This window comes from Oncorhynchus kisutch, linkage group LG12, assembly GCF_002021735.2.
Source record: "Oncorhynchus kisutch isolate 150728-3 linkage group LG12, Okis_V2, whole genome shotgun sequence".
NCBI classification, from domain to species: Eukaryota; Metazoa; Chordata; class Actinopteri; order Salmoniformes; family Salmonidae; genus Oncorhynchus; species Oncorhynchus kisutch.
In genome coordinates, this window is record NC_034185.2 from 38685501 (window position 1) to 38709655 (window position 24155).

Genomic DNA, 24155 nt, shown 5'->3' on the forward strand with positions numbered 1-24155 from the left:
TGTTGTTATCAATGTGTGTGCTGGCTGGTGTACTGATATAAGTGTGATGTATGCATGAGACATCCTGGCAACTTTGAGAAAAAACACTTGGAATTGTCCTTGTTGAAATTCGAGACTTCTATGCATACTCATGGGGCTAGCATAGGACCTTTAACCCTTTTTTCGTGGTATCCAATTTGTAGTTACAGTCTTGTCTCATCGCTGCAACTCCTGTAACTCCTGTAAGACGGCCGAAAGCCGTGCATCCTATCCTCCGAAACACAACCCAACCAAGCCGCACTGCTTCTTGACACAATGCTCACTTAACCAGGAAGCCAGCCGCATCAACGTGTCAGAGGAAACATCGTACACCTGCCGACGGGTCAGCGTGCACTGCGCCCGGCCCGCCACAGGAGTCGCTTGTGCGCGATGGGACAAGGACATCCGTGCCGGCCAAACCCTCCCCTAACCCGGCCGACGCTTGACCAATTGTACGCTGCCCCATGGGTCTCCCGGTCGCGGCCGGCTGCAAAAGAGCCTGGACTCGAACCCATAATCTCAAATGGCAGCATAGGATCTCACTCTCCATTGAATACAGGCGGTGGTTGACGTCCACATCCCTTATGGAATATTTTTTTTTAAGTAATGTAATTTAGACCCCATCCACAAATCCAAAAAGAGAACTAGGCGGGAGATTGACAGCGCGGCGGACAACAAATCCCATTCTAACCGCGGGGAAACAAGCATCTCGTCATTATATCCAGTATTTCTGACACGGAGAGAGCCTTTCCAAGATGTATCCAAGTTCATGCAGTTCCACCCACAGACAAGTGAGAGGCGCTGTAGGGCTCCGTAGAAAGTAAAAGGGGAGGAGCGGTATCGGAGAGTAAAGTAGCCACACGGTCTGTCTGTATGATTGTGTGACCAGGCATGCGCTCGCATCTGAGAACCAACCGACGCTGAGCAGGGAGCGGATGAAGAAGCGTTTGGTGGCATCTGCGAACTCCCGACCACTCCGCTTACTTATTGGCAACGGAAAGACAGTAGCTTCGACAGTTACAGCGGACACCTGACACTCAGCAACAGAAGGCCAACATAATACATTTAGCTGTAAAAAGCAACAACAGTCTTTGCTGGATAAAGACAGCATTCACACATAAGGACGAACGCCGGTGCTGAAGCTCAGCTGCTAGGGAGGTAAGGAGAACTGCGTGTCAGCGCACGAAAAACTACTTTATGCATTTTTAATGTGCTCCGTGTCAGCCTAAGTTTACGCTTTACGCGAGGACCTCTCATTATGAGTATCCCGTGCTTTGCCTGAATGTGTGTCAGAAGCAGCTTTGCCTGAATGTGTGTCAGAAGCAGGAGTCAGGTTCATCTGTATCACCCCTTGCTGAGCACCATAATAACCAAATGGGTGTGCGGCTCCCATGTTGTGCGCAAGCGCCTCTACTAGGTGAAAAGAAAATTAATATTCGCGCTAAATTTATAGGGTCCGTGAAAACGCGTATCAGTCTAATGATCCAATACACTCGTTCAAATGGAATAATATTAGTTTCTAATTTCTCAAGTGATAATTTTTTTCTTTCTTTCATGATCCACTCTTTAAATTGAATAATAGAAGACTGTTTTTAGATTTGGAATGTCCAAATGTTCTACCCTATTAAATTGAGATTTATTGGTTTGAAATATTGCTGTGGCTGGGAAAACGGGATGATTTTTAAGTCTGTGCTTCAAGTGGACGCTACCACTTCAGAGCGGGGAGATTAGCTTTGCCTACACTATACAATAAAGTGGCACATGAATGTTTGCATAGCCACAGGGTTTGGGTAAAGCCCCATATGAGACAGACATTTTACGGTCCATTATTATAACCTATTACAGATATAGACACTAGCCTCTACACCAGGGACCATCAACTAGATTCAGCCTGCAGGCTGATTTTCTTAAAATTGTAAAATGATTTATAAATATTTCTTCAGAGGAGGGTCAGGGGACCGGAACATAATTTGTAAACTGCAAATTGACCGCAAGAAGCCCAAACAGAATATTTGACTACAACATAATCATGTCAAACCTTATTTGTTAAATCTGAGATATTGAGAGCGTGGGGGGGGGGCAATAAAATCACCAGCGGGCAGCCAGTTATATGGTGAACAAGTGGGATCCTATGTTACCAGTATAGCTGAGACAAATGCATAGCCTATAACGGAGAAGACAATGCCCCTGTTTTGGGATAACCTATGCATCCTTCATTCCTCCTATTCTTGGAGACCTCGCCGATAGGTGAAAGAAGATTTTACGCTAGGCTAACAACCAAGTCATGTCAGATCGGTGATTATTTCTATACCCTATGATCATTGATCTAATATAGCCTATATATTTAGATCAATGATTATTTCAAGAAAGGGATCATTCAAACATGAATATATTCAAACAGCGCCTATATGCTGCTTTGCGGGAGTGGTCCTTGAGTTGCCTCTCCACCCAAAGACACGTTTTCACGAAATCCTTGCTTCACTCCTCCCACAAGCTGTTGGATAGGCCCATAGGCCTACAATATAATGCCAGTAGGCTGTAGTCTAATTTACTTTCACTTGCCCACTGTAACCTACTGTTAGCCTACAGGTTATGGGTACTCAATCGAGTGGGCCGATGTCAGTTTATGGACACATATGCACTCATACTGTAGCTCCAGGTCTCCAGGATCCCAAGATAATTAGCCGACAGTCATTAGGAGGATGGTTGCCATAAGTGGGAAATACTGTTAGCAAAGCACCATCGTTAGTAAAGTTGTCCATGACTTAAAGATAAACAAATAAATGTGCCACTGTCCAAGTGTTTATTAAGATACGATATTAAGATATGATGTGGTGGGTATTAAGGTACCATGCGGAGCGGGACACTTCCATGGCCAACATCACATTGGTAAAGCCGGCAGGTACTGTAGTGTGAATCAAGCGTAGGATTAAAGGGCTTTGGTAGCAGGCATCTGTAGTCGAAGATGTGAGACTATGCATTTGTCTCCGAGCTGGGCTCATTTTAACAGGGGCTTCTCACCTCAGCTTTATATGGGCAGGAATGTCACTGTATAGTTACAATTACTAGTCTTTGTGAAGGGATAAGGCTGTGGTGGTGGCAAAGTAAGGGAATATGTGCATGTGTTTGTGAAAGAGTGTGTATGTACACACACAAAGTGTTTGTGTGCCTGTGTTAGCATGTGTGCTGTTGTTGGAGTCTTATAAGGTTGCTACAGTAAGAGCATAATTGAGTGTGTCTTTGCCTCCGCAGTGATAAACATGCAGACCATGCATCACCATCAGGGAATTATTAAAGTGAGCAGTGGGGAAGGCTTAGTTTAGATGTATGATCTCTGAGGCAGAGAGCTCAGCTCTGTGTTAGTTAGCTCTGTCTGTGGCAGAGTGAACTTCTGTAGGATCTCGAATGAAGCAAACAGAGGCAGGCAATCAATGTATATGTTTTTTGGAGTTTGTTACTCTCTAATAGACTTGGGGCCTTTTGCAAAAACCAACTGCCAGCCTAACACGGAACCCAAACCGGCTGCGCGCGTGCGCCATCGTGCTTAAATTGATTTTGTCCCCCCCACACCAAACGCGATCACGACCCACAGGTTAAAATATCAAAACAAACTCTGAACCAATTATTTGGGGACAGGTCGAAAAGCATTAAACATTTATGGCAATTTAGCTTATTAGCTTGAACTTGCTACCCAATTTGTCCTGGGATATAAACATTGAGTTGTTATTTTACCTGAAATGCTGAGCAAGAGGACAAACACCAGTCTCAACTTCAACAGTGAAGAGGCGACTCTGGGATGCTGGCCTTCTATGCAGAGTTGCAAAGAAAAAGCCATATTTCAGACTAGCCAATAAAAAGAAAAGGTTAAGATGGGCAAAATAACACAGACACTGGACAGAGGAACTCTGCCTTGAAGGCCAGCATCCCGGAGTTGCCTCTTCACTGTTGACATTGAGACTGGTGTTTTGCGGGTACTATTTAAGGAATCTGCCAGTTGAGGACTTGTGAGGTGTCTTTTTCTCAAACTAGACACTCATGTATTTGTCCTCTTGCTCAGTTGTGCACCGGGGCCTCCCACTCCTCTTTCTATTCTGGTTAGAGACAGTTTGCTCTGTTCTGCGAAGGGAGTAGTACACACCGTTGTACGAGATCTTCATTTTATTGGCAATTTCTCGCATGGAATAGCCTTCATTTCTCAGAACAAGAATAGACCAAAGAGTTTCAGAAGAAAGGTTTTTTTTTTCTGGCATTTTTGAGCCTGTAAACAAACCCACATGATGATGTTCTAGATACTCAACTGGTCTAAAGAAGGCCAGCTTTATTGCTTCTTTAATGAGGACAACAGTTTTCAGCTGTGCTAACATAATTGCAAAAGGGTTTTCTAATTATCAATTAGCCTTTTTAAAATGATAAACTTGGATTAGCTAACACAACGTGCCATTGGAACACAGGAGTGATGGTTGCTGATAATGGGCCTCTACGCCTATGTAGATATTCCATTAAAAATCAGCCGTTTCCAGCTACAATAGTCATTTACAACATTAACAATGTCTACACTATTTCTGACCAATTTCATGCTATTTTAATGGACAACAAAATGTGCTTTTCTTTCAAAAACAAGGACATTTCTAAGTTACCCCAAACTTTTGAACGGTAGTGTATTTCTTTTGGTTATTATTACTATTATTATTGCATTTTTTACCTTTTATTTAACTAGGCAAGTCAGTTAAGAACACATTCTTATCTATTCACATATCATCTTTGTCAAATGAAAATGTAGTATAATAAAGTCATTTCAAATGGCACACGTTATTTTTCCATTTTAATATGAAACGTTTGAACGAAGTATAGGCCTATTACTCTTATTATTATGTATTTTACATTCTTCAGTCTTACGGATTACGATGCTTTAATTGGGGTCGGGAATAGAGAACCTAGACAACGAAAGCTGCAGCTGTCTGCAGTGACCAGGGTAACCCATTTCATTCTGAGTTCGGATTCATCTCTACGATGCATACTTTCAGGTTTTTCGAACAACACTGCAGGTGCTAGCACATGCGCAAATCAAACGCACTGCTGGAACTCCCATTTTAAGGTGTTTACATGTCCTGATAATTCAAAAAATTGGTCAGAAATCAAGTTTGATTATGACCGTATGCCGATATTTAAGATGAGCAGAGTAAGGTGTTCACATGACTAATGCCATACTCGGCCTACTGCCATAATCAGTTGCGTGTAAAAATAAATACATCGTTGGCTATAAACATTGATTTTGAAATAGCAGGACTAGAAGAATCCTGCCCCTTGTCAGTGACCTGAATCCTGCCCCTTGTCAGTGTCCTGAATCCTGCCCCTTGTCAGTGTCCTGAATCCTGCCCCTTGTCAGTGTCCTGAATCCTGCCCCTTGTCAGTGTCCTGAATCCTGCCCCTTGTCAGTGTCCTGAATCCTGCCCCTTGTCAGTGTCCTGAATCCTGCCCCTTGTCAGTGTCCTGAATCCTGCCCCTTGTCAGTGTCCTGAATCCTGATCCCCTCGGTCTTTTTTTAATATTAATCCTTTTTTTTGTGTTTCTTTGACCTGCGGCGGTGAGAAGAATACACACCGTGCTGTTTTAGGACTGCGTGTAGTCCAATAGCCATGCCAGGTTTAGGCTGTATGGTCTTACAAACCAAGAGCATGCTAATTCTGTACCAACACAGTCAGATAAACATGTTGAGGAAGCTCTGAGGCTTTATATGGCTGCTAGTGCTTAAACGAGAGAGTATGGGACGGGTGTTAGAACAACGGGCTACAAAAGGCCAAATGGGACTTCAATCTTTCTCTCTCTCTGAAAAAAAATTAAAGATGTATTTTAGAGGCTCCGTTTCGGAATGTTTTTATCCCCAGATCTCTCACATTCATTCCTCATCTCCCTCATTCAGCTCTGGTGATATTCCCTGTGGATCAGTATGCAGAATATTCAGGTAGGGATGGAGGCTATTGTAAAAGGGTAATATACTTGCTAATGTAGATGGGGTGAACGGACACAAGCTAGCTGTTTCCCAAGCCTCTTTAGGGACCAGTGAACTACGGAAGGCAGTCTCTTGTCTTCAGCTGCTCTCTCCTACACAGGAGCTCCGGGGGTTGTGGCTGTGGTATCATAGCGCTAAAAGCCTGCTGTTTGACTGCACCGAGACCAGAATGGTCTCATAGCGACACACAACTCTGAACGCCCAACAACTACACAGACTGAGTCAGAAGTGCTCACTCTGCTGCAAGGATGCAGCCCATGCTGTTTTTTTTGCCAATCCAAAAAGTGGCAGCACTTACGTGAATTTCAGTGCCTCGATCTCTAGGAAGGTTTAGTTATTAGGATCCCCAATATCTACGTGGACATGCAGCTGCTACTCTTCCTGGGGTCCACATAAAACATACAAAGTACAGAACAGTTATAGACAAGAACAACAGAATATTACATTAAATTCAAAATAAATGAGTTATATATTGGAAAGACATCAAGAGAACACACTACTCTTCTAAAATTAGTTATTTAGAAAGAGGAAAGGTGCTGTGATATAGGATGTGGATATATATATTTTTTAAGCAAAACTTTATTTTTGCCTGAGTAACCTGGTGGCAGAGCATTCCACGATGACATGGCTCGATACATAACTGAGCAACGGATCAAATCTGTCTTTGCTTTGGGTAGAAAAACCCATAGTGACGCACGTGTCTGGTGGGGTAAAGTATGCCTGTTTTTGCAGTGTATGCAAATAGATTTATACAAGTGGTTAGGCATTTTCAATAGACAGATGTTTCTTTAAAAGACTAGAAGAGAAGTAGTCAATTCCTCCTCAACCATGAAAGACCATGTTAGTAGTTCTGTGTGTGCAGTTAAGGGCAAGGCATGGTTCTTTTGTTTTGAGCCAGCTGCAGCTTTGCTAGGTCTTTCTTTGCTGCACCATATTACCGGCTACAAACAATATAGGCTAACTCCACTGTACTAAACTCATACATTTAGATTTTTGGGGTGGTATTTTAGGGGTTATATTCGACTGGCAATTCGTTAGGCTACATAACATGGTAACGTAAAGTGGGTAAAGAGGGTTTGCTTTCATGTGCGGCTAAATCAAGCCCATCAGTTTCGAATGATATGAAGTGACAGAGGAAGTATTCTATTTATTCAACATAAAAATAAAAAAAATCACATTTGGACCTTTAAAAAAAAAAGTATATTAATATACTCAGTCGGAAGCTGATGGCCTAGAATGAATTTAGCCTATTTTCAGCTATTCTATGATTTATATGACCGGGACAATGCAATGGATGCTAAGCAAAACAGTTGATTTCTTTTATCCATACAGGTTCTAGCCAGCCTCGACACATTTTTTTAAAGCTTTGCCTTGGTGTGTGCCATTGTCAGAAAGGTATTGTCACTGTGGGCTATTTCATATAACTCTCATGGGTTGTGTGGTATCCTCTCCAGAAACTAGTACCAATCCTACCTTTCCCATCAATATGCTGTGGTTTCATTAGCATCTGAGCTAATAGGCTGGCACCCCGGGGGCCAGGGCCAAAGGCGACACTGATTAGACTATCAACCAATTCCAAACCAACCCCTGGCTCCCGCCAAGCCTCTTCACATCTTGTATATAGATTTGAAAGGATGTGATTGGTGTTATCGAAGTAATATGGCAAACATTTGGAGAACATCAGAGGGCAAGGTGAAGCTTCAAGCAATTATTGCTTAATCCAATCCTTTCTATTCAGTCATAATCCACAAATAGTATGGCAACGATAGTCAGAGCAGTTGGCTAAAGCGCATAGGCCAACAGATCTGGGACCAGGCTAATGCAGTCATTTGGCTAATCCAAACCTTTCAGACTTCCATTAGGAGCCTAGAGGCGAGGGGCTAGGGGGTGGGGAACTAAGGGTTTGGTCTGGAACTGGGCCTGTATAAGCAGTCCCCTCCAGGCGGTGTCCAGTTTAAGCGGGGGCAGCCTAAACCCGTTAACTTCACATGATGACACGGCAGACTAGCTTCACACAGGAGGGAGATCTGGGGGCCTGGGACACTGTCTGGTGGACATGGAAAATCAGAAATCTACCGTTAGCTCCTAGCTCCTCCTGGCCAGCCTTTGTTTGTGTATAAAGACCAGTAGTGTTTGCCGGCCCAAAAATACTTAGCACCTCTGAACAGAGTGCCGGCTGTTATTTGCAAACCGAGTGCAAATGGATTCTACACATCGAAGCGGGGGAAAATGTCCGCAGTCAGACGCCTACTGGCGGGTGGTCCCCAAAACACACCGCGGCGAACGAACGGCAGACGAATGTCAGACCGTAACTCGTGGAATATGTTTTCTCCTTTTAAAACCACAGTCTGAAAGATTTCCACAAGTGATTTACAACTACTACATTTGACTTATAAATACCTTCTTTTTTTTAGGAGATTTAGTACAACTGTCTTACCTTATTGTAGAAATCAAGAAATTGCCATGTAAAAATGACTCCATTGTAAAAAATGATGTTGGTGGTCTATAAGTGTGGCTTTCAGCTGTCTTGCTGTGATGATTGCTGTTAGCCTGTGACTGTGACAGTGCTGCTCCCCTGGTATCTATCTCTTTTATAGAACACACCTCTTTAATAAGGTGCATTTTATTAGGTTGTCGCTGCTTTTGAATAAACATTGTCCATAATAAAATATAAAAATATATTCCTGGGTAATGTGTGCCCTGTGTTTTAGTTTTAAGAGAGCGGAGAAGATGTCAGATGTTGTTGGCTGGCCCTTACGAGGGGTGTGGCAGTGTTCTGTAATAATTGATTTAAAATTGAATAATTTAATCTGCCTTCAGGAGGTGCTGTGTAAGAGAGAATGGAGAGAGGCTTAGCAAATCAATCCTGAGGTGGAGTGTCATTCTCATACCAGCCTCCTCTCCTTCCTGCAGGCAGGACCTGACCTGATATTACCCCGGTCGCCACCATCACACACCCTTACCAGTCCCCGGAACAAGTCATTGGAACTTATTTCAATCCAAATTCGCACTCCCCAGACTCATTAATCGTCCCTCCGTGAATAGACAGTACTTGAGGCGAGTGTTCAGATGACTAGTCAGTACTTGAGGCTATACAGTATCATTGCCTACTTGTGCGATCATGACAGTCCCATTTGACTGTGATTTCCTTTACTAGAAGAATAGTTGATTGGTTTAGTAGGACAGACGGTTGATAGGTTAGTTGGGTTATATGGTCCACACAAACATAATATCATTGAGTAAACAAACCACGAGCTAGTGTGAAAAGATTTAAACCAATGAGGTGAGGGTTAAGGCGGGATAAATACGATTAGGCTTGGAGCATTGCATGAAATATTTCAATTTTGTGACTGCAATGGCAGCATACAGTAAATTACACTGAACGAAAAATATAAATGCAACAATTTCAAAGATTTTGCTGAATTACAGTTCATATATGGAAATCAGTCAATTAAAATAAATTCATTAGCCCCTAATCTATTGATTTTACATGACTGGGAATACAGATATGCATCTGTTGGTCACATACCTTTTAAAAATAATGATAGCCAGTCAGTATCTGGTGTGACCACCATTTGTCTCATGCAGCGCGACCCATCTCCTTCGCATAGAGTTGATCAGGCTGTTGATTGTGGAATGTTGTCCCATTCATCTTCAATGGCTGTCAGAAGTTGCTGGGTATTAGCGGGAACTGGAACACGCGGTCGAACACGTTGATCCAGAGAACCCCAGACATGCTTAATCGGTGACATGTCTGGCAGGGACATTTTCAGCTTCCAGGATTCGCTGTACTATACTGTGCTCTACTCCACTGTACTGTGGTGTCCAAACTTGTGAAACAGACGCCCTATGATTGATTCAGATTTGTACTGACCAAATTTCCACTACTTTTCAACGTTCATTGCTGTCCGGTGTGGGTCGGTGCTCAGTGGGTGAGAAGGAAGGTTAGTACACTGAACAAAAATATAAACTCGACATGTAAAATGTTGGTTTCATAAGCTGAAATAAAAGATGCCAGAAATGTTCCATATGCACAAAAAGCTTATTTCTCACAAATTTTGTGCACAAATTTGTTTATATCCCTGTTAGTGAGCATTTCTCCTTTGCCAAGATAATCGATCCACCTGGCAGTTGTGGCCTCAATCCTATATCATCAAACAGCATGATCATTACACATGTGGACCTTATAATGGGGACAATAAAAGGCCACTCTAAATTTAGCATTTTTGTCACATAACACAATGCCAGAGATGTCTCAAGTTTTGAAGGAGGGTGCAATTGGCATTTGCACCAGAGCTGTTGCCAAAGAATTTGTAAATTTTCCTACCATAAGTGGCCTCACAACCGCAGACAACGTCTAACCACGCCAGCCCAGGACCTCCACATCAGGCTTCTTCGTCTGTGGGATCATCTGAGACCAGCCAACAGGACAGCTGATGAAACTGCGTGCTGCTTGTCCTCACCAGGCTCTTAACCTGACTGCAGTTCGGCATTGTGAACGACTTCTGGGAGCAAATGCTTACCTTCGATGGCCACTGGCATGTTGGAGAAGTGTGTTCTTCACAGATTAATCCCAGTTTCAACTGTACCGGGCAGATGGCAGACAGCGTGCATGGTGTCATGTGTGTGAGTGGTTTGCTAATGTCAACGTTGTGATCAGAGTGCCCCATGCTGGGGTTATTGTGTGGGCAGGCATAAGCTACGGACAACGAACACAATTGCATTTTATTGATGGCAATTTGAATGCACAGAGATACCGTGACGACCCTGAGGCCCATTGTCGTGCCATTCATCCTCCGCCATCACCTCATGTTTCAGCATGATAATGCATGGCCCCATGGCCTCCCAGTTCTTCCATGGCCTGCAGAGTCACCGGACACGACACCCATTTAAGCATTATGCTCTGGATCGACATTCAATGTAAATGGAATGAGGGGGCTCATGGATGGGTGTCAGCAAGAGCTGGGAGAGGTGACATTAACATGTAGAGAAAGAAGAGTGACAGGAGGGTTTTCACACTCTTGCTTTTACCAGCGGCAGGAAGCCTAGTGGTTAGAGCGTTGGGCCAGTACCCGAAAGGTTGCTGGATCGAATCCCCGAGCTGAAGATAAAAAATCTGTCGTTCTGCCCCTGAACAAGACAGTTAACACACTGCACCCCATAGGCCGTCATTGTAAATAAGAATTTGTTCTTAAATGACTTTCCTAGTTAAATTAAGGTCAAATACAAAAACACATGACAGAAGGAGGGTGAAAATGGCTATGAACAGTATGCCAGTGGAAGGAAGGACAGTAGCAGGTGTCCCAACTGTGGTTTGTGACTACTAAGAATTCCCATTGTAGCCAATTCGTTTGCAGCCTTTCCGTTACTGATTTTTAATCAGTTAATAAATCATAAACCAAATTGTTATCAGTAAAAACACTTGGTAGGTATGTGTTTTTACTTGTTACGTCCGTGAAATTAAGGGAGACATTTTTCAAAACATCTTAAAGAAATGCAGGTTTTTGGTGACGAGACAGTAGGCAATATTCCTTAAACTTACAGAAGGCAAATAATTTCTGCAAAACTGAATATACAGTGCATTCGTTAGGTATTCAAACCCCTTCACCTTTTTCACATTTTGTTACGTTACAGCCTTATTCTAAAATGGATTAAATAAATACAAATCCTCATCCATCTACACACAACACCCCATAATGACAAAGCAAAAACAGGTTTTTAGAAATGTTTGCAAATTTATAAAAAAATAATGATACCTAATTTACACAAGTATTCAGACCCTTCGCTATGAAACTTGAAATTGAGCTCAGGTGCATCCTGTTTCTATTGATCATCCTTGAGATTTTTCTGCAACTTGATTGGAGTCCACCTGTGGTACATTCAATTGATTGGACATGATTTGGAAAGGCACACACTTGTTCCACATTTGACAGTGCATGTCAGAGCAAACTACAAGCCATGAGGTCAAAGGAATTTTTTGTAGAGCTCCAAGACCGGATTGTGCCGAGGCACAGATCTCTGGGAGGGTACCAAAACATTTCTGCAGCATTGAAGGTTCCCAAGAACATCGTAGCCTCCATCTTTCTTAAATGGAAGAAGGCTGGAACCACCAAGACTCTTCCTAGAGCTGGCAGCTCTGCCAAACTGAGCAATCAGGGGAGAAGGACCTTGGTCAGGGAGGTGACCAAGAACCCGATGGTCACTGACAGAGCTCCAGATTTTCTCTGTGGAGATGGAAAAACCTTCCAGAAGAACAACCATCTCTGCAGCACTCCAGCAATCAGGTGTTTTATGGTAGTGGCCAGACAGAAGCCACTCCTCAGTAAAAGGCACATGACAGCCCGCTTGTAGTTTCCAAAGGGCACCTCAAGGACTCTCAGACCATGAGAAACTAGATTCACTGGTCTAATGAAACCAAGATTGAACTTCTTGGCCTGAATGCCAAGCGTCACATGTGGAGGAAACCTAGGGATGTTTTTCTGCGGAAGGGACTGGGAGACTAGTCAGGATCGAGGGAAAGATGAATGGAGCAAAGGTCCTTGATGAAAACCTGCTCCAGAGCACTCAATACCTCAGTCTGGTGCAAACATCTCTGGAGAGACTTGAAAATAGCTGTGCAACCTGATAGAGATTGAGAGGATCTGCAGAGAAGAATGGGAGAAACTCCCCAAATACAGGTGTGCCAAGCTTGTAGCGTCATACCCAAGAAGACTCGAGGCTGTAAATGCTGCCAAATGTGCTTCAATAATGTACTGCGTAATGGGTCTGAATACTTATGTAAATGTTATTATTTTTTTATATACATTTGCAACCATTTCTAAACACCTGTTTTTGCTTTGTCATTATGGTAGTAGTGTGTGTAGATTGACGAGGAAAAGAAACAATTGAATACATTTGAGAATAAGGCTGTAACTTAACAAAATGTGGAAAAAGTAAAGGGGTCTGCATATACAAATGCACTGTAAATGTTGCTATTAGTTAGCAGGGGTCTTTACTTCAATGTTGTTTGATGTATTTCCAATACTTTTTACATACCTTTTTCTGCTAGATGTTTTCTAAGACCCCCTTTTCCATGTGTTTGACCAGTAGTCAAAGCCTTTGCTTATTCCTAAAACTTTTTAGTGGAAAATGTTTGAAACATCTACACTGTGTATGCCTTAACTTAAAAAAATAAAAGACTTCCATTTACCACCAAATGTGATGTGGTCCTACGAATTTCACGCTAGTGCTCATGGGGCTTTTTATGTGGAAATGACAGTCTTCCATTGAACTAAACACTCTATAAATGGTAAATGAATTCGTAACTAGTTTACGGCTAATGGAAGTATACATAACATTTACTTGCAGCAATACCTCATTTCCATACCCATGCGTAGGAGTCGAAAGGTGACTCTTGAGTTAAAAGAGGACACATAAATCATGGATGGTGATCTGAATATCTAATACTATGTGTTTGCATCATGTTTGTATTGTAGACTATGTACTTTAGCAATGGATTAAAAAGGTATATCAATTAGCTGTAACCAACTGTTATGATGTATGCGTTTTTCATTTTGTGATTTAGGTGCACCGTGTTGTGTGCTACTAATGCTGCTTAGGCAACATCCACTACATAGTGAACAATGACCAATGTTGTCATGGTCGTCCTCCTCTTCATCTGAAGAGGAGAGGCGAGATGGATCGGAGGACCAAAATGCGGTGTAGTATGTGTTCATCATTAATTTGAATAAAGAAAACACTGAAACCCTATACAAAAACAATAATGAAATACCAACCGTGAAGCTAATGCGAACTGCGCTGAAACAAGCAATCAACATAGACAATCACCCACAAACAAACAGTGCAACCCAGGCTACCTACGTATGATTCTCAATCAGAGACAACTAATGACACATGCCTCTGATTGAGAACCATACTAGGCCGGAACATAGAAATCCCCAAATCATAGAAAAACAAACAGACTGCCCACCCCAACTCACGCCCTGACCATACTAAATAATGACAAAACAAAGGAAATAAAGGTCAGAATGTGACACATGTTCATTAATCTGGTAGTGTATACAGATGGACAATGTTAGAAAAAAGTATTTCTACTGAACAAAAATACTATATATATATATATATATATATATATATATATATAACATGCATCAATTTCAAAGATTTTACTGAGTTGCAGTTCATATGAGGAAATCAGTCAATTGAAATAAATTCATTAGGCCCTAATCTATGGATTTCATGACTGGGAATACAGATAAGCATCTGTTGGTCACAGATGCCTTGAAAAAAATTGACCTCCCAATGGGTTTCATGATCTCATCACAGTATTTCTGTGCTTTCAAATTGCCATCGATACCATAACCCCACCACCACCATCAGGCACTCTGTTCGCAACGTTGACATTGTTGACATTTTCTCCGCTTCACTGATCATAGTGTGTTGCCACATTTGTTTAAAACATGTAGCTGGAAGGATGCACAATTATGAATGTGAAAATGGAACAAATGTCTATTTTATATTAGTTGCTTTGGGATGTTTATTTTTATATTGGTGACATAAAATTGCAGTTTCCAAACATGCCTTCAGAAAGTATTCACACCCCTTGACTTTTTCAAATTTTGTTGTTACAGCCTGAATTCAAAATGGATTACATTTTTTTAATCACACCTATCTACACACAATACCCCATAATCACAAAGTGTAAACAGAAATAAATACAGAAATATACAGAAACATCTCATTTCCGTAAATATTTACACCCTTGAGTCGATACATGTTAGAATCCCCTTTCGCAGCGATTACAACTGTGTGTCTTTCTGGGTAAGTATCTTAAGGGTTTTGCACACCTGGATTAGCTCTATTCAGTTTCTTTTTATTGTTAAAAAAACGTTATAGTCCTTGCCGATGACAAGCATACCCATAACATGATGCATCCTCCACCGTGCTTGAAAATATGAAGTGGTACTCAGTGTTGTTGGATTTGCCCCAAACATAACACTTTCTATTCAGGACATTTCTTTGCCAAATTTTTTTGCCAGTTTTACTTCAGAGCCTTATTGCAAACAGGATACATGTTTTGGAATATTTTTATTCTGCACAGGCTTCCTTCTTTTCACTCTGTCATTTAGGTTAATGGTGGTGTTGATCCATCCTCCCTTTTCTTCTATGACAGCCATTAAACTCTAACTGTTTTAAATCACCATTGGACTCATGGTGAAATCTCTGAGCAGTTTCCTTAAGAAAGACATGTATATTTGTAGTGTCTGGGTGCATTGATACACCATCTTGTGTAATTTAATAACTTCACAATGCTCAAAGGGACCCTCTCTGGTCTTTGGTTCAATCTGTGTTTGAAATTCACTGCTTGGCTGATTACAGATTATTGTATGTGTTGGGTACAGAGATGAGGTAGTCATTCCAAAATCATGATAAACACTATTGCGCACAGTGAGTCCATGCAACTAATTATGACTTATTAAGCAAATTCTTACTCTAACTTATTTACGCCTGCCATAACAAAGGGGTTTGAATACATATTGACTTAAGACATTTCAGCTTTTTCATTTTTTTCTTAATATGTAAAAATGTCTAAAAACATAATTACACTTTGACATTATAGAGTATTGTATGTAGGCCAGTGACACAACATCTCAATGTAATCCATTTTAAATTCAGGCTGTAACACAACACAATTTAGAAAAAGTTGGGGGGCGGGTGAAATACTCTAACACACTCACTCATGCTCGAACGCAAACGAACACACGGACGTCACCAGGACATGGCTTTCGGGATTTACGCCGCGAATATTTTGTGCTGCTGCGATGGTTTACATCTTTTTTTTATTTTTTATTTAATTAGGCAACTAAATGCGCCGCTTACTTCATAGCGTCATGGATGTCCGCCATATTAGCGGTTGCGACAAAACGATTGTTTTCTTCCTACAAATGCTATTATGACCCCATTCCTGAAAGGTAAGACTCACGAATGTCTGATGCTCACCAACCGTGTAGGAGACGTTAGAAATGGACTGTGACAACCACAATTGAAAGCAATGCAGATCGTCTTTACCTGATGAGCTTCCCCAATGTTTTCCTGAATTTTCTTATACTTTTCTGATGCATTTCTGCCACTTAGGCTACTGATGCAAATACACATTTGTACACCTTTCCCATATGCTGTTCAGACCTTGACATATTTTCTTATTAGCCTTATGAACATAGACACTTGGTGTAGTTTCTGTGCTATAACGGTTAAAAAGGCCACTAGGCCTACATCCGTTTTTATAACAAGATAGCTAAAACCACTATTGGCTAAACAGGAAAAATAAGTGATTTAGATATTGAAACATACTTGTTCATTGGCTTACTGAAATTATTAACTTGTAATTGTACTCGCTGATTTGATTATTTTAAATATAATTGTAACAGTAGGCATTTAACCTCATATTCCTTGGTTACTGGCCACAATCCATTGATTGAATAATTAGTGTTGATTATTCGGCCTTAGGAGAGAGCACAGCACATGGAAGAAAACGGGAAGGGGTGCTGGAGGTGCTGCAGATATGTTTTAAATACATTTTCCAAATGTATATGATTACTATCTGTAAAGAAATAAATGACAACATAAATACTACACCAGAGAGCATAATGTAGCCACAAAATAGAAATGGATTGTGTTTTATCATATGACGAGCGCCTTTAGGCCTCCAGTCGGGAAGCCCGCAATTGGGCAGGACGTGCGGCAAATACCAAACCGTTGATACAGTTTTGACTTCAAAACAGCCGAGAGCAGCTACAAGGCCCTTCGTAATATTTCAAAATACAATCGCAGTAAAAACTGTTTGTCCATGCAACTACATTTTCTGGCTATCATTTTTGCCGTATTTTACCATCTGTGGCACCTCTCTTTTCATTGACCTATGCTATTGGTTGCGTTTAAGACACGCTTGTTTTTATTGATCTCGGTAGGATGTGTCAGTAAGCCTGTCATTTGTGTGGTATTAGAACATATTATTTTAATGTCTCCAGTCATGTAGAATTGCATGAAAGCATTTTAGAAGAGGCTTTTTCTTTTTGTCAGACCCACAAATACCATGATACATGCATGCAATGCTTTATTAGAGGTGTTCCAATGCAAACAGTAACCCCCCCCCCACACACACACTCTCTACTATTCAAGTGGAACAATAGTTACTTCACCACCCTTCACAGGCCACTGTGTAGCATGATGTTCAGACTTGAAAGGCGGGTAATTGTTGCTTGCATCTGAAGCCAAAGAAATGAACACCGGAAAATCATATCTAGGAAATAGTCACCTCTATGGTACCCTATTAAGGCTAGTGCGACTGCTACGTTTGTGGGGCGCCGTATACACAATGCCATGGAGATGTAACCCCTAGTCAAGTTCTTCAAAGGAAAACTGAAATACCACAACCATGGAACTGACCCTGGTTTTTATAGAAGTATTCTGAGCGTAGCCAAAGCTATCGCTTGTCGTTTCTCTGCTGCCTATGGCCCTTTGGTGTGCAATGCTATAGCCTTCTGGGTAAGAATCAAGATCCGTTACAATTTATTTGCATTGTCAGCTCTCAAACTTTTCAAGTTCCCTGTTTTGAATTTGAGTGAGTAGGCCTAGGACCTTTTTTTTTGTAGGTTATTAACAGTTGAAACACTTAAATCAACCCCAGCAGCTTGTCTCAAATGGAGTCAGTGGTGCTGGCCAAGTTAGATTATTAATGGTGAGTCTCCATCTCTCATACTCTAATTGGTCTCTGGTGATTGTGAAGCTTTCTGATTAAGAAATGCCATTAAAATTGATGTATTATGCCTGCAAGTCTGTTTCTCAGTCAGATAGCTATTTTAATCAATTGATAATTACACACGATTTATTGCTTGAGTTCCTGTTGACAGCTTCACAATAATTGGTTACATGGCAAGTTTTGTACTGTGCTGTTTGAATGACATCGGAAATATATATTGTGCAAAAATAAAGTTGGGAGGACGATAACTTTTTACTAATTTATTTTAGAGTAATACATCATGGGTAGTTTTTAGCATTTGTTAACTCAAAGTATGCTCTATATTCTGTATCTAAGTTAAACTTAGGCCTAAATCACGCCCATGTGTCCATTATAGCCAGTCTATCCTAGTTGATATGGATCTGTAATGTTCACTCACAATCTGTGAGTATGTTTTTGACTTTATTAATGTCATCCATGGGTGACTATTCACACAGTGCGTTTTATCCATTAAGGAAATGCTAATGTCTGCTCGGAGCAGGAGGAAGCTCTATGTAAAGTGGGCAATTCCATGTAAAAGGATCCATAAGTACCCGATGGGATGTTCATAGTAGTATGTCAATTTGAATGTCCAAAAATAAACGTCTATATTTATTTGACCATTTCTATGCGAAACATTTGGAATAAGCAAAGGCTTTGATTTCTGGTCAAACAGATGGAAAAGGGGTCTTGGACAACATCTACCAGAAAGTCTTAAACGTTAATAGAAATGAATCAAAACACCAATAGTGTTGAAGTAAAGACGCCAGCCAACTTACATATTTAGTTTTCGAGAAATGATTTGCCTTCTTTAAGTTGAATAAACGTTGCCTTGTAATTCCATTACCAAAAACCCACATATCTTTAAGAAAGGTCAAAGAAGTGACACATACATTTTGTATTTGTCACATGTGCAAAATACAAAGGGGGTCGACTACTGTGATATGCTTACTTATGAGCCCTTTCCCAACAATTCAGAGTTAAAAACTAAGTTAATAATGAGAAAATAAGAAGAAAAAAATAAACCCAATACAAGGAGTACCGATACCGAGTCGATGTGCAGGGGTACGAGTTAGAGGTATTAATATTATTACGTACATGTAGAAAATATGAGTCACTGCAAATAGTCCGGGTAGCCATTTGGATTAACTGTTCAGGAGCCTTACGGGTTTTATGGAAGCTGTTCAGGAGCCTTTTGGTCCCTGACTCGGCGCACCGGCACCGCTTGCCAATACGGTAGCATAGAGAACAGTCTGACTTGGGTAGCTAGAGTCTTTTGACAATTTTTAGGGCCTTCCTCTGACATCGCCTGATATTGAGGTCCTGGAATGCATGGAGCTCGGCCTCCGTGATGTACTGGGCCGTACACATTACCCTCTGTAGTGCCATGCAGTCGGATGCCAAGCGGATGCCATACCAAGGCCAATTGAAACGGTTTTGATGGTTATTTTCATTTTCATGACCGACTACATCCATAACCGTCAGTTACACAGTTATTCAATTAATGCCACAGCCCTAAAATGTCATAGCTGACACCCCATTCTTTCTGCAGACATCCTTGAATCTTGATTCAGAGCAGATATTTAAAAGTGTTTTGAAAGCATAGTCTCAAAGAACTGAGGGAGATTTTACTGTAATTCTGTTGCCCAACTTTGCATCTGCACAGTTCTTGTCTATTGCTGGTGGGGTAAGTTTCTCAACCAAGGGAAATTGCAATGAAAGTGTGTCTGGACACTTCTATAAAATGCGGTTTACAAAAATAGAGACTTGATTAATTTAGAAGAATTACAAAATTCAGGATATTTTTATACAGAATGTTCTACTTTTTGATGCATTGATGCATTTTTGATAATGTGTTTAACTGATATTTTTTAAGTTTTTTTGTTTATAACCTTTATTTTACTAGGCAAGTCAGTTAAGAACAAATTCTTATTTTCAATGACGGCCTAGGAACAGTGGGTTAACTGCCTGTTCAGGGGCAGAACAACAGATTTGTACCTTGTCAGCTCGGGGATTCGAACTTGCAACCTTTCGGTTACTAGTCCAACGCTCTAACCACTAGGCTACCCATATGATAAATCTATTTGCTAAATTGTCATTTTTCACCACTATGGCCTATTTATTGCCTTACCTCCCTCATCTTACTTCATTTGCACACACTGTGTATAGACTTTTTCTACTGTATTATTGACCTTATGTTTGTTTATTCCATGTGTAACTCTGTTTGTGTCGCACTGCTTTGCTTTATCTTGGCCAGGTCGCAGTTGTAAATGAGAACTTGCTCTCAACTGGCCTACCTGGTGAAATAAAAACATGAATATTAGCAAGATAAAGAATATTATAATTCAGATAAATTAAACTAGTACTAGTATTTCAAGTGATTAGTTACGATAAGCCTAATTAATAAACAGTTAATGTCATAAATTAACCATCAATATTTCACTTAAATACTTTTCGAAAGACAGAATGCAATATACAGTCCCTTTGGAAAGTAAATAGTTTTTTCCCTCATCAATCTACACACAATACCCCATAATGACAAAACAAAAACAGGTTTTTAGAAATGTTTGTTAATTTATTAAAAAAACTGAAATATTACATAAATATTCAGACCTTTTACTCTGTACTTTGTTGAAGCACCTTTGGCAGTGATTACAGCCTCGAGTCTTCTTGGGTATGACGCTACAAGCTTGGCACACCTGTATTTGGGGAGTTTCTCCCATTCTCCTCTGCAGATCCTCTCAAGCTCTGTCAGGTTGGATGGGGAGCATTGCTGCACAGCTATTTTCAGGTCTCTCCAGCGAAGTTCGATCAGGTTTATGTCCGGGCCCTGGCTGGTCCACTCAAGGACATTCAGAGACGTGTCCCGAAGCCACTCCTGTGTTGTCTTGGCTGTGTGCTTAGGACCGTTGTCCTGTTGGAAGGTGAATCATCGCCCCAGACTGAGGTATTGAGTGCTCTGGAGCAGGTTTTCATCAAGGATCTCTCTCTGTACTTTGCTCCGTTCATCTTTCCTTCGATCCTGACTAGTCTCCCAGTCAATACTGCTGAAAAACATCCCCACAGCATGATTCCGCCACCACCATGCTTCACCGTAGGGAGGATGGTGCCAGGTTTCCTCCAGACGTGACGCTTGGCATTCAGGCCAAAAAGTTAAATTTTGGTTTCATTAGACCAGTGAATCTTGTTTCTCATGGTCTGAGAGTCTTTAGGTGCCTTTTGGCAGCAGAGATGGTTATCCTTCTGGAAGGTTCTCCCATCTCCACAGAGGAACTCTGGAGCTCTGTCAGAGTGACCATCACCTCCCTGATCAAGGTCCTTCTCCCTCGATTGCTCAGTTTGGCCGGGCGGCCAGCTCTAGGAAGAGTCTTGGTGGTTCCAAACTTCTTCCATTTAAGAATGATGGCTGCCACTGTGTTCTTGGGGACCTTCAATGCTGCAGAAATGTTTTGGTACCCTTCCCCTCAGAGCTCTACGGACAATTCCTTTGACCTCAACTGTGGGACCTTATGGAGACAGGTGTGTGCCTTTCCAAATCATGTCCAATCAATTGATTTTACCACAGGTGTATTCCAGTCATGTTGTAGAAACATCTCAAGGATGATCAATGGAAACAGGATGCACCTGAGCTCAATTTCGAGTCTCATAGCAAAGGGTCTGAATACTTATGCAAATAAGGTATTTATGTTTTTATTTTTTTATAAATGTGCAAAAATTGTAGAATCCTGTTTTCCCTTTAATCATTATGGGGTATTGTGTATAGCTGAGACTGTTCTATTTATTCAATTTTAGAATAAGGCTGTAACATAACAAAATGTGGAAAAAGTCAAGGGGTCTGAATACTTTCCAAAGGCACTGTATAATATGTCTGCAACTGCAGACAACACCCCACACTATTAATAACATGAGTCTATTCACACTAGCCAGCCACTGTTTTTACTATTCACTAAGGTTAAATGTGCAGCATTTTGAGAGGTGTTTCAAATCTTGCACATTCATCATAATGGAATTCATCCAGCCATGGGCGTTGAGGGGAAAAGAAACATGTATGAATGTTCTCACAGTTGCCTGAATTAAAGGCCTTTTAGAGAAGAATTTGATCGTTTCTCTGAGCTGTGGGTCATTTCTTATCGTTTACTTGCCAGATGTCCAACATCAGCACCTTTTTTAGTTTGGTTGAAACATGACTAACCTCTCAAACACGGCTTTGAATGGCAGATGGAGACATGACAAAACAATCAATGACATCCTTGTATTTAGGCAAATTGCCATTTAGGTAGTGGGATTGTCTGGATGTTTCCATATCACTTGGCATTATTGAAGGTAAATATTATGCAAAACTATACATGCTTTAGGTTAAGATATTAAAAATAGCATTTCTTTCTGTGATGCTGTTATATTTCGGTTTTCGGGTTGGAGTGTATGCAATAGTTATTGAGACCTAGAGGGGGAAACCCTGGTTTCCAGCTATTACCATCCTCTGGTCTCCATCTCCCGGTCTCTCTGGGATGGATGACATCATGACATAAGATCATAAGATCATCGATCACGTTGTGGTGACTTCCAAACACTGTCACCGTGGACCAGTCAGAAACGGCCTTGTTTATGAAACAACAAAGCGTTGTTTACATTCCTTCCACAATAGAGACCTTTGAAGTGCCGTCACCCATACAGAATGCTGGCTTTGTTATCAGCTGATTTAAAGACAAGTGTTCAGTTCTAAACGCAACATAAAATAATGGTCATTTAGTTCTGAATGCAGCATAAAATACTGGTCATTTAGTTCTGAATGCAACATAAAATACTGGTCATTTAGTTCTGAATGCAACATAAAATAATGGTCATTTAGTTCTAAATGCAGCATAAAATACTGGTCATTCAGTTCTAAATGCAACATAAAATACTGGTCATTCAGTTCTAAATGCAACATAAAATACTGGCCATTTAGTTCTAAATGCAACATAAAATACTGGTCATTCAGTTCGGCATGCAACATACAAGACTGGTCTTTTTAGTTCTGGCATGCAACATACAAGACTGGTCTTTTTAGTTCTGGCATGCCACATTGTTGTAGGTCTTGGATGGTGTAACACCTCTGACCTGTATCGTTTGCTCCGACTACTCCCTGGGATCATGTTCAATTCCAGCCATGCTTCCAACCTGACCTTTACCAATCTCTGTCTGGTCTAACATTGACCTCTAAACGTGTATACACAGACGCACACATGCCCACACACATTCACACTCCTGCACGTGCAGATGTGTACACACACACACACACACACACCCACACAGTGCACGTACACACAGAAAGAGAGGGAGAGAAATATGCTTTATCAGATATCTGTCAGGTTTAGCTGTAGTGTATCACACACCATGTTTGGGATGTAATTTGTCTGCACTCAAAGATTACCACAAGCATGTTTTGGAATTTTCCATGCAGTCCAATTGGTGTGTGAGTGAACTGATGTCTGATTTGAAGTAAACCTATCTTGGATAGATGATGAGACTGATGCTAATTATTGGTATAAGTGTTTTTTTCCCTTTTCTCACCAATATGCTGTGTTGTTATTGTTTCTGCAGGTGTAGACGGCAATACTCAGATCTCATTTGTCTGTGATGAGAATCGCCATCCACCAGAGACCTAAGGTACGGTAAGATATCAAACACTCATTATCTCATCTACCAATAAACAATTCATCATGCCTGGAGAAAAACCACCAATCATGAATATATATATATACACACACACACCCCTCAAATGACTAGGTAATCTGATGCAGTCGAACACACCATTTTCAAGCAAACATTGAAATATTGATGTTGATTTCCCTGAAACTGTCTCAGTGACGGATGGTGATTTCACAGTATAGCTCTCTTTTGACGTTTATAAAGATTGTTCTGAGTGTTGTTGGAAAAACTGATGCTATTACTGTTGCATATTCATGAGCCTTTTGTGAGCTGTTGAGGTTTATATGCTTGATGTAATTCGTTCAGGGTCAGATGCATAACAAAATGACAAACTCAAACCTAGTTCTGTATTTTCTGCGTATAATATTTGAGCAGACTTTAGTTCATGTCTCTTGGTATTAGAACAGCAGGGGGAAAAAAGTGTAACGAGTTAGACTCTAAATGTTTCTGAGTTTGGTAATTAGACTTAAATTACACCCCTTTGATCATGTAGTATGGTGTGTGATTGTGTGTGCACATCTATGCGATTTGTTTAATTAGTGGGGGGGTCAAATCACTTGAATTACTTGATTCACGGCTTCATTAATTTTGATTGACTTCTCTCCTTCCAAATGAGGGAGGGGGGGAGGGAGAGAGGGGAGGGTGACCTAGGTCTGTCTT

At 41.0% G+C, this 24155-nt stretch overlaps 1 protein-coding gene across 3 annotated transcripts in view; it reads left to right on the top strand.

The window, feature by feature from the left end:
* Window positions 1–759: 759 nt before the first annotated feature.
* The window catches only part of LOC109900394 (kelch-like protein 29), a 289438-nt gene continuing 266042 nt past the window's right edge, over window positions 760–24155 (top strand). The window contains exons 1-2 of one of the 3 annotated variants that reach the window (XR_004211945.1): window positions 760–1176; window positions 23388–23453. The gene's annotated coding sequence lies outside the window, so the exon portion shown is untranslated. Of the gene's footprint in view, window positions 1177–15908; window positions 16000–23387; window positions 23454–24155 lie in introns of those variants that run through there. The other 2 variants (XM_031837522.1, XM_031837523.1) reach the window with 2 other exon arrangements.